This window comes from Odontesthes bonariensis, chromosome 6 (assembly GCF_027942865.1).
Source record: "Odontesthes bonariensis isolate fOdoBon6 chromosome 6, fOdoBon6.hap1, whole genome shotgun sequence".
NCBI lineage: Eukaryota > Metazoa > Chordata > Actinopteri > Atheriniformes > Atherinopsidae > Odontesthes > Odontesthes bonariensis.
The window spans coordinates 8,477,874-8,491,208 of NC_134511.1; positions in this window are offsets into that span (position 1 = coordinate 8,477,874).

Below are 13,335 nucleotides of genomic sequence, written 5' to 3' on the forward strand. Positions count from 1 at the left end.
TCACGCCCACGTGACTTTTCCCATGTTTTAGTTTTGTGTTTTATCATGTTTTAGGTCTTGGTTTTTGAGTTCATGTTTAGTTAGGTTTTGCCATTGTTTTTCACTCCCTCAGTTCATTAGCTTCACCTGTGTTTCCCCATCAGCTGCACTCATTCACAATCACCCAGTTCCCTATTTAGTTTCCAGTCTCCCCTGTCCTTTTGACAGATCCTTACCCATGTTACCTACCTTCCTACCCGTGTTATCCGTCATATCCCTCATGCCATGCCATGCCATGCCATGCCATGCCACGTTGTCTCGCTAAAATTAAGCTAAGTATTTATCCATGCCTTGTCGAGTTTTGTTTGTTTTGTCACAGTGTAGTTTTTGAATCCGGCTCAGCCGCGCCTTTTGTTTAACCACGTTTTGTTTTGTGAAATAAACCCAGTTTTCCTTTTGAAAGTCCGCATCTGTGTCCTACCTCTTCCCCCCAAACCTGACATATTTCATGAAATTATTGAACATGCAAAGATGCGTGCTAACACATCTACAGGTCTTTGATTACTTAACTTCTTATTAAACATCCTTTACCAGTGAGAGTGAAACACGACTTTGGAAGCAATTCACACAAAATCCAACGATTGAGTGTCCTTTAAAACTTCTATCTGTCCTGCTTCAAAGGATGATTATTTATCCTGGCTTAGTAATTGCACAGTTCATAACAATGAGATTCGGATTAAGGAATTCATTAGAGTTTTAGAGCAAAGCACAGCTTGTGAACAATTACCTTTAAGTCTGGCCAAAGAGATAAAAATCATTCCCACAATATGGAGCGCTGGGCTGCTTGGAAGTGACCCCTATCTCAGTGTAGGATCAGAAAATTATCTCCTCGCTAAATCCTTTCTTAAATTCATCTTTGAGATTGGAGGGGAATTCCTAAACATATGGCCTAAAGTGTTGGTGAAGGCTGGGCAGCGAGTCATCTGGGGCAAGAGCTTGACCCCTCTTTCATTTTTGAATGTGAGCTCTTTCTTTGATTAAATGTCAGACTGTCACATATGCTGGGAGAAAATCCTCTTTTTTCTCAAGGTTCCTTAGGAGGCTGTTCCAAGAAAAACAGACTTGGACCTGGATGAAGACATCAGAAATGATTAATCTCATCCTTGTGGTGAATAATCTTGAAAGTTGAATTCGACAAACTGCTCGACAGAAGCATTAATTTGTGATCAAGTTGGAAAATGTTGCAATGACCAATATAGGAAACTGATCTGAGATGTGAATATTATTTTCCACATTTCAAAATAATGTCCCATGTTTACTTGAGCTCAGTGTTAACATTTACCCACGGATGGTGAAGATGTCAGAAAATATTTGAGATTTTTAATATTTGCTTTTGAGAGTTCAGACAGTTTTCATAAAATTTTGTTTTAAAAACTTTTTATGCAGGAAATATCCAGCAAAACAAGGACTGCACAATCTTGCATCAGCATTGTGATGTGTGCCTGCGTATTGCTCATTTTGAAGGACATGTATTATGTTCATCATGCCATAAAGTTTTTGAGATGTGATACAAATGGAAAGTGAATAACCTACAAGTCTGTCAGAAAAAAAGATTATTTACTCACTCTTACAGAGCTTTTTTCTTATATTTGGGGATTTATAAATTCATTAAATTTTTACTTAAGTTACATAATACTAGTTGTTGCTATTGGTAACTTACATGCAACATTTAAAATGATTGAGAAACGAACAATTAACACAAAAAAAGTATGTTTTGTTTGCATGAACAAGCAACAGATTAGAGAGGAGAATCAATACAAACTTTCAAGAGAAAGTGACACCTCATTCCTGCATGTGTGATCAGTCCATAATTCCCTCTGAGAGGCAAACTATGCCCCCAAAGGTTCAGTGTAAGGAAATAGATGTCTTTTCTGCTGAAAACTTCACGGCAGATACAAACAATGGCCAATTTGAGCTGTTTTTCCTCACCAGTCTTATGGGACTTGCTCATAGAATCACTGCCACAGAAGACACTCATACACAGTCGGTGCTTCTGAAAGGTAAAGGAGGGATCCTTAACAGGTACATTTCCAGGATGCCACATAAAATCTCGCCGATGGACTGTTCTGATGTCAAGGATCCTTTGAAGGATTTGATCTTTTGTACAGTGAAATTTCAAGGGTGCTTCTGTGTATCCTTGCTGTTTTCAAAGGAACCACCAGCAGCCTTTGTGCACATCTAAATAAGCACAGACAGAAGATTTAACTAAGCTGGCACAATATGCATGTAACATTCTTTGTTTGTTTTTTAACCATACTTGCATTCAGTGTAAAGTTTTTATCAAAATAAGGTCCGTCCAAGTGGTGCAAAAGATAAATTGCAAGAATAAAAATTTGTTTGCTAGTTTGTGGGGTGTATGGAGTCTTAACAAGTGTCATGTCCACTTGTTAGGACTTTTTTAAAATGTATTTTCTGGAAGGTATTACTTGGAAGGTCCTATACTATCAAAAACGTATTTAACTTTGAGAAGCTCCAAGCTTCCCCTTATTTAAGTTTTCACGTAAAGGTGTTTAAAACTAAGTCATCAGTTATATTTTCAAGCTGGTTGTTTGATAGAACGTCCTGGAATTCAATACGTTCTCTTTTCGCTATCTACCACAAAAGTTGAAAACATTTACTAAGAGTAAGACAACCCCAGCCGTTCTTTATAATAAATAACACATTAATCTATCCGAGGCTGGTTTTAATAAATGATGAGCGAATATCTTAAACTAGGATGAATTCTCTTTTTGCTACAACAATCACAGAGAGTAGAAATGATTGACAGTATTAAGTTGTTGTCTACAGTCGTTTGTCTGTGGTATCTGCTTTGTGAGAAAAGCAGGCTAGCTCTGAAGCTAAATGCCGGTTTGATGTTGTTTATTATGTATGTGACCAGTCATTTACATGAATAATGCCATCCAGCTTTACCACCAGAAATGTTTATGACAGATTAGGGGTCCCCCATCCAACTGCATTTTCCTTCCAGTTATTTTTGTTTTAATGCATGTGTGAATCAATTAATTCTGTCATAAAAGGCCACCATAAACTGAGTGCAGGAGTTAATGAGTCCGGCATCACCACATCATTACACCAGCTGGCATAATGAAGCATGTGTTGTTTGTCATAATATATGCTGCCATGCTTAACAGTCACACATTGTTTGGATTGGTAAATTTAGTTTTTTGTTTGATGACAAAGACAAAAGGCTTGTGCGTTAAGGTTGCCATAGTAACAACGGGCTTGTAGCTTCATATATGAATACATACAGGGAGTTAAAAGCTTACAGAATTTATCAGACTGATGTTAATGTGAGCAATGAAAGTAGAGAAAACTACACGATTAGTGCTTGAGATTTGTGGAGGTATTTACAAAATTTAAACCTCTGCTTATTATGGTGCTTGTGAACATGCACATACAATGCAATACTTAAAAAAACAAAAACAATTCTAACTAAAGCAATGTGTTTTAAAGCAAAGCTGAGCTGGCTGATCACATTTTCAATACTAGTAGCTACGTGGTCACAATAAGTTGATTAGAGTTTTGGTTTGGAAGTACAGAAGTGAGCTGTCCAAAAGGAAAAAGTAGCTAAGTTTAGCTAAGAAGAAGTTTACAGTCTGCAGCTCACCTTGCTGACAAATACAAAGAGCGAAGTGGGGATGTACAGCATTACTTTCTATCATAATAAAAAGTAGTGCCTGATATTATCTCTCCAGCATATACAAAAATCTGCTATACCATCCTTCCCTAAAACATAGTCTAAGAATCTCTATTATATGCTCATGCACGTTGGACACATTTTGTCCAATAACAGGACATCAAAACTCTGCTTCCATTCATCCTTTTATTTACAGTCTGCAGCACAGTGAGGGCAACAGCCTGTCCCGTCTCAAGGTCACCGGGCCCTTCACCACTTCACCACAACTCCCGCCTGTGCCAACCACTCTGTCAGCCAGGAACTGCCCGGCTTTGCCTGGCCAACGGTACCTTGACTGAAAGGAGGAAAGAAGGCACTAGTGCCCACCTGCTGCTTGGTAACTGGTACCAAATGGTGTCTCCCCTCTGGGGTCCTGACCTGCAAACAGGCGGAGTCCCAGGACGCCTCAGAGCCGAGCTGGAGGATGGGCAGACAGCTGTCTTCTGTCAGTGGGCCTGTGTACCTCAAAGATCATTGAGCTCTGCCCACACTGTAATTTATCACAAGACTTGGTGTAAAACCAGAGAGGCAAAGGACTGTAAAAAAAAAAAAATTATGAGGGTTTCACTCAGACATTTCTACTCAGTCCTTTTGCAAATATATATGAAGACATTGTGACAGGTATTTGAGATATTGAAAGAGACACACACACACATACACACAGTTTTATGCATCTGACCTCAGTAGCACAATATTAAAAATCTTCATCTTTTGACTGCTCTTTTTAGGGGTCACCACTGGGGATAACCTGCCTCCAACAACCTTCATGTTCTCTTTCACTGCATACATGAACCCTCGCTGTGGTCTTCTCCTGCCTGGCCGCTCCATCTTAAACATCCTTCACATAATATATTTAAAATCCCTCCTTTATACGTTTCAAAATTGTCTTAGTTTGGTCTGTGATTTTGTTTCCAATCCACTTAACCAGAGTTGTCCCTCTGATATATTCATTTCTAATCCTGTCCATCACGATCACTCCCATAAGCTCCGCCACCACCAGGTCCACCTCCTGTTTTTTAGTCAGCACCATCACCTCCAAACCGTACATCATAGCTTGTCTTACAACAACAATATCCAAAATGATCCCGAATGTAAATGTTAAATGAGCCACTCTGTCACCATACAGTATAAAAGCTTTAACTTTCCTTTAGAGCTAAATAGTTAATCCTACTGAAATGTTTGAAACTCAATCTCTCAAAAGGCAAAAAGTAGAAAAAGAAAGCATTAGTAATATAACAGAATCTAATCTTTTAATTCTCTTAAGGCACATGTCAGACCTTTCCTGCTAACTGCACTTCTGAAGGCAGATAGACTCGGAGGAGGAATGTTATATGGATCTTGATGGGGAGAAGCTGCATAATTAATCTGTATATTCTAGCATGACAGATGTTTGATTTTGGCCGTAAAAGTAATTAATAAGAGAGTGGAGGGAGAGGCAGATTGCTGGAAGATTATTTATGAAGACTCCACAATGAGAATGTTGGAGGTAGGGGAGTGAGTGAGTTGGTGTGTGTCTGTGTGTGACTGAGAGAGACAAAGAGTGTGAGACAGTAAGTATCAGCCCTCACATCACCTGCTCCCATGGCTGGCCCAGCTGTTAGCCTGGCTGCTATCACTGACATCAAACATTTGTTTTAGTATACATCTGCCAAGGTTTTCTAGCATCGTCATGGAAAAAACAGAGCTGGAGGATTAAGCTAATGGTAGTGGGTCAGTTTGGGGGATGGGCTTTAAAGAAGAAAAAAAAAAGTATTGGGAATCTTATTTACCACAATTACCACTATTTTAAAAAAACAAACATATTTTAACTGTTTTTTTTTCCTTTGGCAAAGATGAATTGCAGCTTGTCTCTTCATGTTTCCAACGCTGATGACATTTTAATGTTTTTAAGGAGGCACCAGGATGACAGTTAGTTACTGCTAAAGTTAGCCATCTTGTTTTTTCAGCTGATAGATGATCTTATCGATTTTTTTCAAAGTTCAAAGAAGAAATTCAGGTGGAAAAACAGTCAGTTCTGTATTCAGTGAAGGGGAGCTTTGGGGTACACTCTGGATTCTACAATGTTCAGGGGAAGAAGGAGCTGCACATGATGTGCAAGGTTGGCATAATAAAAGTAAGATACATATATGAAAAAAAACTCTAATCAAAATGGATATTCAATTAACTTTAATACATATTTTACATGGGATTTCACAAAGAAGATCTATTTGAAAGTACCTGTAATGCTGCAGATGTGTAGCCTCTGCCTACTTAATCTGAATTATCTGATGATATTTGGATTGGAATCAAGTAACTGTTTCAAAACTTTTAACCTTGAATACAACAATTTTGCTTATCAAACAAAGGTAACCCAAGGCAACAGCATTTCGCCAAACAACACAAGTGGAACACAATGAAGACATAACTTCCATCGTGGTGCAGAAAATGGGCAGAAAATAGGGCTGATAATGTAGGGCACAAAGAAAAGTGACTCATCAACGATGTGAGTATTTCAGCTTTGGGGTTAATGATGTACTAAAAAAAAAAAAAGGTGATTTGCATTCGATGCAGTCGCTGAATCACAAAGAGACACAACAAACATATTTCAGCATTTTTAAAAAGCATCATAGGCGAAAAAGTCTTTACAGTAATGTTCCAGCACAGCGTAGTGAATACATTACGATGTCAGTGGTTTGCGATTGTGGCTCCTTATGGAAAAGACTCCCAAAGGCCCTGTAAACAATGTATTGAGTGCAACATACCACATTAATCTGATCATTGTATTTTGTAAAATAACATAGACTGGCAATTTTTTTTAATTGATGCCATAAATTCCCAGTTTATTAAAATTATTTCACAAATCAGGAAAAAGGGTCACGTGTAAACATTATAGATGCTGTGGTTCAAATGAAGCATATTTTGAAGGGTTTCTGTTTTTAGATATTTTGACGCATTGTTTGATCTGCAATCAGCACAAAAATGTTTAAATGGGAAATACTGGTGAGAGAATGTATTTTTTTCCTCTTGAAAATTGTTTTTAATTGTCTCATCACTGTTGTGCTGATTGATATATTATTGTTAATATATTACTTAATACATTCAGAGGTTTAGTTATAATCGCGCAATGTTCTATCACAATAAGAAAATAAATGCTTGAAACAGTTTGGAAACTGTTTCCTTGCACCAGAATATGGAATACTTGATATTTTGATGTCATCTCATGTGGTAATGCTACTTCTCATTCTATAACACTATTATAGTATTATACTGGAGCTTGACTTTAAAAGATTAAACAGCAAATCAAATCACAACATGTCAGAAGAATTGCATTTAGGTCTTTTCCTCAAATCGTTCAGCCATAGTACCAGCAGAAATCCGGCCTTCACTCTGGACCAAACAGTCAAGCCATAAAGTGATGAACCAACAAATGTTTCAATGGCTGAACATATACAACAAGCATTACTAAAAGTAGGCCCAGTAAGAAGTGAGGCTGCCCAAAAAAAAATGGATGCCTGACCTAAAGAGAGACAGACCGAAGACAAGTGAGATAACAATCATATACAGTCCAGTGTCTGGCAACAGCAGGGACAGGAATATTTATGCCTTAATCTTGGCAGAAACTTCCGCGTTTCCTTTTTTTTTTCCTTTTATTACAGAGCTGTACAGCTTCAGAAGATGATAATGAACTGTAATAGATGCCAAACAGTGAGGACAGGGAGTGAATGTAATTTTCTCAATGAGGGCATAAATCTCACACTGAGGCTGTTATTGGAGAGTCTTGTGGATATTCAAATCTGCAGCCTTGATTGAAGCAGTCACAGTACATCATGGTCCCTGTAACCCCACAGAGGGTTAGTGCTGCTGATCTGTCAGAATGTGATCTGGTTCACTGCAGACCTGGATGCATACTCCATAGGGTTTTATTAGTGCGCAGTTATTAAAAAATAAAGCATTGATGGTAGTTCTCAGTAAGGGGGTGATTTAATTAACAACTCCTCTCTATGCTGTAACATGCAGAATATGTTGTGTTCTGACAAAAACAGGGTCTCGTCTCATTTGAACGTCTGCTGCATTGGCCAACATTAATTCAGAAAATGGTCAAGCACATTGATTATGTGAATTAAACATTGCCTTTGTAAGAATAGAGGTGGAGAAAAAAGCCATGCTATGGATAACCATGGACAGATTTAGGTCTGACTGATGCCTTTGTTATCTAAAATGTAACAAGACCTGCTCTGGCGAACATCTGTGTGCACTGGCTTCTACAGGCGTCAGTATTTGAACTTATTTTATTCTATTTTATTGCACTGTGTTTAAGTATATATTGATTTTAACTGCTTGGAACGGTAGCATTATCTGAGTCACTTTTACTTTTAATGCAACTTTTATCCTGAGCAGGTGTCAGAATTTTACATCACAGACACCACTCATTGCTGTGATCATTTATTTAGTTTGCAATCATATTTATTGAGGTTATATTCAATATCATTGAAAAATCAGGCACATCGTATATTAAAGGAGCCATGGCATGAAAATAAATGGAGGCTTTTCTATATTTTTATAGGCTTTAGTGGTCCCCTAATACTGTATCTGAGTTTTTTCCCCCAAAATTCTGCCTTGGTGCAGGATTACAGCCAGTCCCAAAACTGAGCTTTCCTTAGGATCCTCAGAATGAGCTGTTTAGGGTCTGCAGCTTTAAATGCGAATTAGGAGGAGAAAGGCGGGGCAAAGCGGAGGGTGGGGGTGGGTAGCAACTAAAAGTAGCGAAACCTGTTGAAATGAGCTTACTTTGACAATATGACAAAATAGTCAGTGAACAACTTTCCTAACACAGTCAAACATCAAGCAAGTGCTACACAAGACACAGCAAGACGACAAAAAAGGCGTGCGTGAAGGGGAAAGCGGGAGTGAGGATTTTGACATTCTCATCTGATTGCTCTGGTTTGCAAAGATGCACGTAGCGCGAGTCATTTCAATCAGGGGAAAGGCAGATATCGTGCACGCCATAACACCAACAGCAGGACGGCTATCAAAATAACAAATAAGTACACAACACTCGCGTTACAGTAAATGAGGTGTCCACTCGCATACCTCATGCTATTTACTGTTACATTAGCGACAGTGACTGAGCTATTAGCTGCAGAGCTAACGACACAGACAGACTGACCGTTTTGACTCTGGAACCATGAATGAATCATTATCCTGATGAAATGCACTGAATTTGCGGATTCATTGTTCTTCAGGAAGCTTGAAGTAGGGGGTTTTGGTCTAAAATGAGCGAGCTAACCAACTCATGGGCATGCAAACACCTCCAACAGCCCAGTTGGCAGAGATAAGAGCTTGCTAACATGACACACGCATACCCGATGCTATTAGCTGCATAGCTAACGATACAGACACTTTCTTGTGGTAACAAGCTATGTAACTATACTGTACATACAGGAAAGCAACACAATTATAGAGCGTTAAATTACTTACTTGTCCGAGGTCTGTAGTTGGGCCAAAGAGAGTTGGTACTGATCCAGGGTTAATTTTCAGACGTTCGGCAAGGCCAGCTCGGCAAGGCCAGCTCGGTATAATGAGCTGGCCAAAGAGCTGTGGGGGGGCAAGGCAGTTTTGGCATAGCCATATACGGGCTCTGGGGGGAAATAACCTCAACGTCACATGAGGCGCTACGTCACATGAGGCAGCTTTCCCGACATTTTCACCACAATGATTTTCTTTTCAAATGTTCAATGCTCTTTCCAAATCATTCAACAGTAGAAGACACATGAAGTAAAAAAAAAAAAAGGAAAAAGGAAACAATGGGAAGTATTATGAATATTTCACGATGTGTTACATTTGGTCAATTACTGTCTTGGCCTCTTTATTCCCAATTTTCCAAAATAAGAGCAAGTGAATGATGATGATTACCTTGAAAAAGAAAGTAAAGAACTGTGCATGCAGAAAAAAAGTTCAAATGCTTTAGACGGTTAAGTATTGCTTCAAATAGTTGTTTGACCTCCTCTAAGTCATCAAATTAAAGGTCTTTGAAGGCAAGTGTCGAGCCTGTGGAACGAGCAGGTAGGTTCAGCCAGCGAAAACGAAATTTTGGGCACATAATTGTACAGATGTGTCTGATTAATGGGTAATGCATTTGAAATTAATTACAGAGCAATAAATTAGTGCTCTAACACAAGTGAATTGAATCCTTCTCTTTCTTGAAGGATAAATAGAGAGATGAAATATAATGAACAAAGAAGGAAAGTGATCATAAAGAAATACATTTGCATACTAATTAAACCAGCATAATAATCTTCCTCATATTCTTCAAAGAAATGTACTCAGTAGAAGTCATTATCATAACTTAGTGAATTATTGTCCTGCAGTACTGAGGGGAGCTTTAACTGGCTGAGCTTTTTTTGTGGTTTTAAACTTTCTTACTACAAAACTTTAGCCCCATTTATTGTAATTCGCCTCACACCCTTAACAGGGGTTAAATGTCCATTCAATCTGTTAATTGCAAGTCTTTACAATTCAAAGGCGACAATCCAAGACCTGCAGTAAATCAAAGTACTCCCAAGGTTTTAATGAATTCCTCCCAGTGACATTGTAGGTTGTATGCTTTAACTTTAAGACCCGACATTATTCAGAACCACTTAAAAAAAAAAAAAGAAGAAGAAGAAAAGGAACACTTGTGGTTAAAGTCCCTCTCCGCTAAAAAACAACAACTTTTTCACCTTGTCAGCATGCGTGTTTTTCAGCAAAATCCACCATCAGCAAGTTGGCCGAGAATTTGTGCTTTAAATCTGCAGAGAATCACCCACAAAGGGTGAGTCAGATCGCCCAAATGTTCTACACACACTACTTTAAGAGAGCCAGCATTAGCTAATCGTTTAGCGCTAGAACCGTGAGGCTCTTAAAGGAGAAGCCAGCAAATGAAAGACGTGTAAGCAAGTTTGTGCGCTTTCTTCTGGTTGTTAATATGGAAAATTTGACCTGTTCCGTCTATGACTATGATAGCATCAAATCAGAATGTGTTGGCCATAATGACTTATTCAAAGATGATAAACTGCAACAGAAGGGGATTTAGTTTATTTGAAGACATTGCAGTGTCCCATGAAATATACCCCAGAGGTCACAGTTCTGCAGTCCAGAGTTTTACAAATTTGACCCATAAAGAGCTTAGTTTTGCAACTAAATTAATTCCAAAGTGAGACACCACGCATACGAGAGGGTATATCAGTAAGTTTATTTTTTCCTCGTAAGTTTTCCTCTTTGTCTCAGTAGCAACCAATGCTGCCAGAAAAAGAAACAACAAAAGGGGAAGCAGAGTTAAATCTTATGTCAAATGAAGTGAGTGAGCATTAGCATCCCTGATAATTTTATTGCTGACAGCTAAGTTCTGGGGGGAACTTAGCTGTCAGAGGGTGAGCAGCCAGAAAACACCACAATCTGACCAAGACTGGGTGCTTCTGCTGGCCTTGAGAAGGATTCCTGATGAGGTTGAATGAGGCACAGGTGTGCATGCAGAACAGACTCAGCCTGCTCAGCCCCCAACCTAAGACTCAGATAATGAAACAACACCACAGCCAAGCATAACCATAACAGGATGGAAGAGAAGAAGAAAACTAAGGCACTTCAGTCATATGGGATTTTTTAATGTTGTCCTGAAAGTTGTTAATATATTTTTCTGTTCTCTCACTGTTCTTGCTAACAGTAATGCCAACAAACGAACATAAAACACATCACTTTCTGTGCACCCGAGAGTGCAAAAAAAGTGGATGCTACACAGTTATACAGAACATTACCTTTCAATTAACAAACTGCCTGAATCTCCTTAAACAGATGACTGCTGCAAGAAAGGGTGAAGATTTAGATTTAATCGCATAATTACTTGTATGACAGTTCAAATTTCTGCTTTAATAATTGGTATAAATGTCACATCGTGCCTTTGGAGCATTACTATATGAGATCCATACTGACAATAAAAGATAACTTTCCCCACATCCTTTTAGTGTATATTCAGTTGGTGAAACTCTTAATAATTTCATCTATCTTTTCAGTTTGAATTTCTTCTTCCATATTTTGTGCAACAGTTTTATTTTCTGTATGAGTCATGTGTTATGATATGTACTCATTGTTGCTTTACTTTCTAATCACATTCAGTATACGGCTGGGATTTAAAAAGCCTATACAAATCAACTTAACTTGGCAAACTGTATCGTCTTCTTTATAAGCTGCCCCGTTCCTCCTCTATGTATCACCATGGTTGTTACTTTGAATGTGTTCATGTAAAAAACTTTCACTAGTTGAGACGAAATAAATCCTTCTCTTAATTTTTTCGTCTGGCCGTCCCTCATCTGCAGTCATCAGGAGCAGCAGTGGGTCTTTCAATCCCAGCGGGGTAAAGCTCTCAAAAGCAATATGTAATTAAACTCTGAGAGCATATTCTTTAATCCTAAAGGCTATTATAGATTTATGGTCAGTGCATTGTCTGAGCGCCACAATGGCTTTTCCTCTCTTCACTCTTTTGGGTACAGTGAGCCCATATATGTTCTTAAATGGGTAGATAAAGGTTTTGTAACCCTTTTAAATCTGGCTCCGTAATGGGAGTGCTACAATAGCTTACTGCCCTCGTGGGGTAATACGTCTGCTTTTGTATTTGGCCTGGGACGGATAGAAGGGCTTAGAAAGGATAGAGACCTCTGTAATTATAGTGCATCGGCCGTCATCAATGACAAATTTCTGAACTCTTTTCCAGTCACAGTAGAAACAAGTGAAGTTGTACATGTGGAATTGTAATTATGGTGTATTCATTTTAAGCTTCTTGGATTAAAATATTGAGTATGTTTAATTGTAAGTGTTCTATATTTTACAACAGTGAAACCCTGATTAAGTCTGACCTATCCCCACTACAGGATGCTTTGAAATGCCATGAATGCGTAACTTAATTGCTACACTTATTCTCAATATTTTGACTCAGTCTATTATGGAGCTCTGTGGGGAATCACTGATGATATGTCTCCCTGATATGTCCTGACAAAAGGTGGTGAAACGAGTGTTTTTTCATAAATTGCATATAGTAGTTGTTTTTTTAGCGTTTTTGTGTCTTTCGCTTTTCAATGAACTTGTCCCAACATTTTTTCCCTTTAAATAATTGATTCATCTTCAATGTTTTGTTTGTAATAAGTAGGGCTGGGCAATGATTAAAAATTTTAATCTAATTAATCCCATGATTTCCCTGATTAATCATGGTTCATCGCTTTTGTATGCAAAATCCAAAAAGTAATTCAAAAGTAGTGTACTTTAGTTTTATTTTAAATGTGCTGCCATATGAATGAAAGTGCCATAACATTTGTTGTGCAAACACACTTTTAACATCAGCATCTTTCTGTAGTTTTTATGTAGTAGCCTCGCTCCACTGTCTGTTTCCTTGAATGACTTGCTGCTATCAGTTGTGTGTTTTGCCTTTAAGTGATATTTTAGACTGGAACTACTACGCTGAGAAGACAATTCAACTTGGCAGTGTTTACAGATGACTTTGGTTCTGTCTACTCCGCCGTCTGGAAGAACTTTAAAATGAAAATGGCCGAGTAAAAGTTCCGTACCCTTCTCCATGTTTGGTGGATCCGCCGATTACTTTCTTTTCCGGTTCCGCA